The sequence below is a fragment of the Pinus tabuliformis genome, chromosome 7 (assembly GCF_031772625.1).
Source record: "Pinus tabuliformis cultivar Carrire ecotype Pingquan chromosome 7, CPIR1, whole genome shotgun sequence".
NCBI lineage: Eukaryota > Viridiplantae > Streptophyta > Pinopsida > Pinales > Pinaceae > Pinus > Pinus tabuliformis.
Window position 1 is genome coordinate 1369619391 of NC_142293.1, and position 7274 is coordinate 1369626664.

The following is a 7274-nucleotide window of genomic DNA, read 5'->3' on the forward strand; positions in this document are numbered from 1 at the left end:
AACTGCATTATCTTTCTCACTTGCATCTTGAGGTCTTCCTCTCTCTGGTGACCATTTTCCTTTAGCTTTGTCGTTTCCTTTCAAGTCATGTTTAGGCTCAACTTTGTGCTTCAGCTGCTCATAACAATGCTTCAAATTTCGAATGGCCTCATCCAATGATCCATGCTCATCGAACTCAATTTGGTATTTGTATGCAACTGGAAATCCATTGATGAATCTCTAAACCTTGGTCTTCTCCTTTCTAAGGTAAGGCACATATCTCAACAACTCCAAAAATATGCTAGTATACTCCTCATATGTCATATTACCCATCCGCAACTCATAAAATGCAATATCTATATCATCATAGTACCTCTCAGACAAGTACTTATTCTTGAAGAGCCTTTCAAATGCATGCCAAGTCAACTCATCCTCATGTATGTCCTTAACATTCTTCACATCTTCCCACCAAATATTTGCTTTACCTTTGAGACTGAAAAGGGCTATCCTTGCTTTCATATTTTATGAGTAATCATGCAATCTAAATAATTTCCCGATGCCAAGCAACCAAGCGTTCGCATCCTACGATTTCTTCATCTCTCCATCATAGGTAGGTGTATTTTCCTTCTTGAACTGATCCTAAAAATATCCCCTATCATTCCTCCTATACTGATGATAATGATGACGATCATGATGTCTGTCAGAACCAGAACTAGAGTAATACCTGTGTCCAGTGCCTCTCCTATCCGGAGTGTCCAAAAACTTGTCATCTTTGATAGTGTCAGATCTATATGACCTGTGTCTACTATGATACATGCTGCCATATGCCCCATTATTTATATCCTCATGTCCATGGATGATCCGAAGAGGTCCCTGTCGCTACAAATCTGACAAACTCTAAAGTAATATCGCATTCACCTCTGCTTGTTTCTCTTGTGCTTGCATGATTTTGTCATTCTCTGCTTTGTAACTCCTTATTTCCTCCTTCAGGCTTCTGAAGGTATCTACTAAGTCAGAAGAGTTCCCCACACCACACTTCCCATATGATTCATAGGGAGATTCTATGTAGGCTACCACCTTGATAGCCATCTAATCTCTTTCCTACAAGGCATACTATGTCAGCTAAACTAAATCACCATAAATCAACGTACCTTAGCATACTTGGGGAGAATACCTTGTCTGCAATACCATCAAATCATCGTGATGCATGTAAAATGTAACCATAATAACATATAGACATATATCAATAAGTGGATCAATGCATAACCGTCATACTAACTAGGGTACAATCATCAATGCAAGGCCATATCAATAATGCATGATATGACCTCATGCATGACAACAACCATTACTCCAGTATACACATTGCCTCATGCAACTATCAACCTACATAAGAAATGCTTAATCAACTACACATACACATAACCACACATAGTCAATCATAAGTGGTCAATTCTTGTAATCAACCTACAAGATTGATTCATGTAATCAAATAACCAAGAATGTAACCCAACATACAATAATGTAATCAAGATGCATGTAGTTGTATAACCAATCATATTTTCATGATGATGCATTCCATAAAATCGACATCAAGTTCCTCATGATAACCTTACTACTACCATGACCAATATGATGCAATGCAATAGCACATGGAACATTAGTGTAAGAGCCACACATGCAACTGACATGCATGCATGACCAACACATTCACCCATATCTGTAGCACCAAATATGACCCAAAGAGAGTGTATCCATGCTCTAATACCAATCTATAACACCCCCTCCCAATTCTACCCAAAGTAACCATGCTAACACGGGTAAGCATAAGGAGAGATGCTACTACAATCAAATTTGACCTTCTATGTCACCTTTAGGAAGTGGAATCGACGGAACATCACATATAGTCATCCAACATCATCAACAAACCCCTCAAGAGACAAGTCAACTAGCCTGTCCTTGGGTGCCACTACTATTCTGCGGCTCTTAGGCCTCATTTGCTCTCATTCTATGGGAAAGGGAGCGACCAACAACCTAAATTCACTCTCACAGGCCTACCTGCCAGTGACTGTGGTCTAGAATTACCAGTTCTATGCCAGGGACTCCGAGATTTGAGCCACTTTTCTAGCCCAAAATCCTGGCCTCTGCCCATAACTTTTTGTAACTTTCAAAAATCATTAAAAACACAATAACAATGTTGATCAATCAAAATTCACTCTCAGGACTAAGCCTGAGCACCCCTAACCAGGACTAAAATTTTGTCAAACACTTGGCATCAATGCAACCTACATGTCTAGGATAGAAGACAAAGCATAAATCAATGAAACGACTATTGAAACATCATCAGAAGGATCACCCCCTTCTCCATTGAGCTACTAGATCATAAATTAGGTCTTGCATCCATCCATTTAACAATTACAAGTAAATACATGAAATAACCATGACATAAACTAGCCACATAACCATGCTTATAATAAACATTAAACCATGTAAATAGCAGAGATAGGACAACCATTAAATCCATATATAATTCAATGCAAAAGTAAGAGAACTTAGCTTTTATTAATCATAGGAAAATTCAACCACATTCGGGACTTACACGTACCACCCAACCATAGACATGGTTGAACCAAATCTCTCTTTCAGCCAGTCGCCCCCCATGCCATATTCCCAGCATGAATGTGGGATCTCATAGAACAACCAATCCAAGAACAATCAAGGGAATCCAGAGGTTAAACCACCTCCACCCTCATCCAACCGTGATCACACCAAAACCGGTGCTCTGATCACAACTGAACAAAACTTGGAGTGCCATCCGGAATCCATCACTATCCTTGAGGAATTTTATGTTTCCTTGTCTCTCAGGCTTTACCGCAATCCACACCCAAATTACTAGGCCCTAAACCAAGACTTCTCCCTTAGGATTTACTGTGTATTCCGCAAAAACCAGTCAAGGGAGTCCTATGCCTTTGCGAATGAACCTTGAGACCACCTCCTCTACGAATTTCGAAATCCATCCGGCAATTCCAAAGTTCGAAAACCAAAATAAACATCCCAACATACCATGGCTTCTAGAAAAAGGCTAGGCTAAGCTGAGATCCACAGTCATAACTTGGAAAAACCATGCAACCAATAGCAAGAGAACCATACACCAACATGCAAAGCCATGCATGTCCAAACCAGCTAGGAAATCACACATGCAAAAGGTTACCTGCAAGTATTCCTGTTGAAACTACTTGATCCTGCTTTCCTTTCCTTGTTCCTTGCTTTCTTTTCCTTTCCTTTCCTTGCCTTCCCTTTCCTTTGTTCCAAACTAGAGTGCTCCAAGAAAACTCTAAGTGACCAAGAGAGAGAGAGAGAGAGAGATAATAATAAGATATCTCCAAACTTGAACTTGACAAAAGCCATGAACTGATCCTCAAAAGCCTTTTATGCATGAGGCCTCTAATTTCTTCATTTTCCATTATTTTTCTTCAATTTCCTCGTCACATGCAACCTATGACCTTTTGTCTTCCTTTTCTCCTAATTTCCTTTATTTTCATAAATAAATGTGCCAAAAATTCCTTTTTCCTTTTAATTCCTTTGCCTTAGCCTTGCCAATTTCCTTAGCTAAAACACACATCCAGTGATGCCCACTAGGATATATTTTCTGAGCATTCAGCTTGGAATAAGTGTCCCTTAACCATGGTCTTATTTTTCCTTTATTAAATTTTATTACATGAACTTTTCACCAGGGTTGTTACACATATTGAGTCCATAGAATCATTGAAGCCATGTAAAATGCTTATAAATCCTTGTAGTTTGTGGTCAAGTACTTGGTCAAATGTCAACTTTTATAGAAAGGGTTCTCCTTGCAGGTTAATGATGATGACTTTAGTTTGAGTACGTGCTGAGGGGAGCATGCTTGCTAAGATGTTGTTAGTGAAATATGGTTGTTGTGTTGTTGAATGGTGGCTATATTGATGGTTATGGTATATTGTTTCTTGGGAGGATGTTGTTAATGTTGTTGTCAGTGCTTATGATATGTTGTTGTTGCTATCTTGGTTTGAGAATCTTGTTGATGTGGATGGATTTGTTGGTTATTTTTGTTGTTGCTACTATAGGAGATAGAGTTCTTGTTAATTCTATTGATGATATCATATGCTTGAAAATATGGTTGGTTGAGATTGAGTTGTTGTTTGTGCTACTACTGCCGCCAGGACATGGCGATGTGGAGTTGCTTAAGGAGAGATTACTACTATTGTATGTTTCTATGACGAGCTAGAGAGCATGATGCTTTGTTGTTGCATTATGATCATATCCAACTAGTTTTCAGGGGGAGTTTTTGTGTTTGTAGTAGAGTCTTTGATGACTTTTTCACTTTGCCATTGATGTCAAAGGGGGAGTGCACAAGTAGATTAGTTTAATAGTTCAATATCAATTGGATGGCTCAGTTGGGGTTTCCATCAATGCCAAAGGGGGAGATTATTGGCAATGATGTTTTGTTGCAGGTGAATTGATGATGTTGTTGTTGGATGCAGTGTTGTTCGTTGGCATTGATGTCAACTCAGTTGCCTGATGGAAGCATGTATTGCAAGTGGTTTGAGTATGCATGAGTGTGACAAATGTTTATGGAGAAACTTGACTTATGTTGGCTTAGCTTATGCATATATTATGTATGCTTGATGAGTTTATGCATATAGTTGATGATATTTTTGCAATTTGTTGGAGAGTTGTGGATCTGGTTGGCAGAGGTATGGGGTGAGATTTTTTTTCTTTTTATCTATACTCTTCCACAACCTCAGAGAGCCATTTTTATGTGTGTGGTTTTAGGCCTTTAACCACATGGATGCCATCTTGTGGGTGTGGTTGCAACCGAGTTTTTCATGTGTTGACGATGCGGTTATGGGACTAGTCATGAGTACTGGTATTTCCCCTCAGTATTGGTTCAAGGGTGATTGATACATGTTTCTGTGGGTGGTCCAGGTCAACACTTGGTATTGGAATTATAGGTATTGATATTACCATGGTATCTACCTATGGTATTGGATTAGAGATTACCATGGTACAGGAGTCTGTGGTATTGGCATAACCATAGTATTGACTTGGAGATTATCGTGGCACAAGTGTCCATGGTATTGATATAACCATGGTATTTACCTGTGGTATTGACTTAGTGATTACCATGGTACAGGTGTCCATGGTATTGGGATAACCATGGTATTTTGTTATTGTATTTGCGTGGACAATTTTTGAGGATATTTTAGCAAATCCTTGTGTGAGAGTATTGAGTTGTGAGATTGCTTGAGTGAGTGTGTGGATTGAAGGTGTGTGAGTGTGAGAGGGTGCTACAATTTTTAGTTTAGAATATTGCATATATGTAGCTGGGTTGTGTAGAGGGTCTGGATCAGCTTATCATTTTCATATTCAGATCAGTGAGGCTCTTGGGTTTCCCATGTTGAGCAAGTTTGAGAGCCCGATTTGAAAATGCATGAAACATGGTTCACATGGAAGTGTTGAAGTCTTTGAGGTTTCATAATATGCAATGTGTAGATAAGATGGGGGCCTTATGGAAGGCATATCAGAAAGGGAAGCAATTTCTCCAGAGTCCAATAGAATTGGGCAATGCTCATTGGTTGTGGTGGCTTCTAGCGAATGGTTGTTCCTGGAATTGAGAAAGAAGAGTATTTTTAATTGATGCATCTATAAGACTATCATAGTAGCCGCATCTTCCAACTAGTGGGTGTTATCTCTTCTATGTAAAAAAAATTTCAACTCTTAATAGAATGTTTAAGCAACATCAACAACGGGTGGATTTTTTCCCTGGAGAGGTTTTTTCACCAGAAAAAATTTGTGTTCTTTTGTGTGCATGTTTTTATGTCATTCATGGTGTTTCAATGTGTTAATTTTATGCTCATTTCATATCTTAAATTATGGGTTACTGATTTGTTCGTTTTGATAAAGTTTTAAAACGATAAATAAACCACATCACTACTGATTCACCCCCACCCCCTTTTAGTAGTGAGCTCATTTCCAACAACGTTTACTGGTTTGCAAGGCGATGCTATAAAGACATTTTAGTTTGAACATTTTCCCTAATTATCAGTTTTTCTTTACATGCATATATAGGTTGAGAATCTAGTGATTGGGTGAACTATTAATAGATTTGAGTCTTTTGATAATTTTATATATTTTTCTACTTCACACATATTTTTTTGGTAATATGGGCATGGATGTTTCAGGTGGTGATCAACGTGTTTCAACTTATTTGATTTGAGCTTACTAACTTGCAGGGCCAAGATAACGCGATTGTTATCGGATTGTTATTTTATGAAGTTTGTCATTATCTTTTTTTCATACGAATTTCTAATCATGTATTTTGGGGTCCCTTTTACATGTTCATGAAAATTTTTTGAATGTTTTTTTGCAATAATGATTTCAATAATATTATTTCGATTAACCTTAAGTTGTCGAGTATATTTTCCATCTTTGTTTTCCATTAATATAAAATTAAGCCTAGGCTTGTACATACACTAATAGATAAATACAATTAGATAATTTCATTTAAAGTAGTCTTAGATCAGTTCATTTTGTTCATATTCCCAAATTGCAAAAAAATCTCCTTCCATCAAATCAAGTCTTCATTCGTTGGAGCACCAATTTATGAAGGGTAAAATGGTCCCGAAATTCTAGTCAGGACTGCTAGTAACAGAAAAGAATCTAATCGGGATTCTAACCGAGTAACTCCTCTCATGTTGAGACAGGGCATTTCTGAGATAGGGCATTTCCGAGATGTGGAATTACAATTGAATTCCCAATTTATTTCAAGGAGAAATTAAATTAGGATTTTCTTGTTGCATTTTCAACACTCCCTCTCAACAAGAAATGGATTATTTTCTACCCTGATCCAGCCTCTGTGAAACTAAAATTTTCATCTTGATAATGCCTTTGTCAAAATATTTGCATCCTGCTACTCTGTAGGAATGTACTACAACAACATGATTCTCCTCTGCACACAATCTCATAGATGGCAATACTGGATGTCAATATTCTTGGATCGATCATGAAAAACTAGATTCTCAAAGAGTTTGATACAACTCTAATTGTCACAGTAAATCATTGTAGGATCCATCTTCTGACCAAATAACCCAACAAGGATCTTCCTCATCCAGATAGCCTCACAAGATGCTTGACTAGCAGCCATGTACTCTGCTTCTTTTGAACTGAGTGCAATTGATCTTTGCTTCCTGTTGTACTAAGAAATTGTTGCTGACCCAATACTAAAGATTCCCCCTGATGTGTTCTTCCTGTCGGAT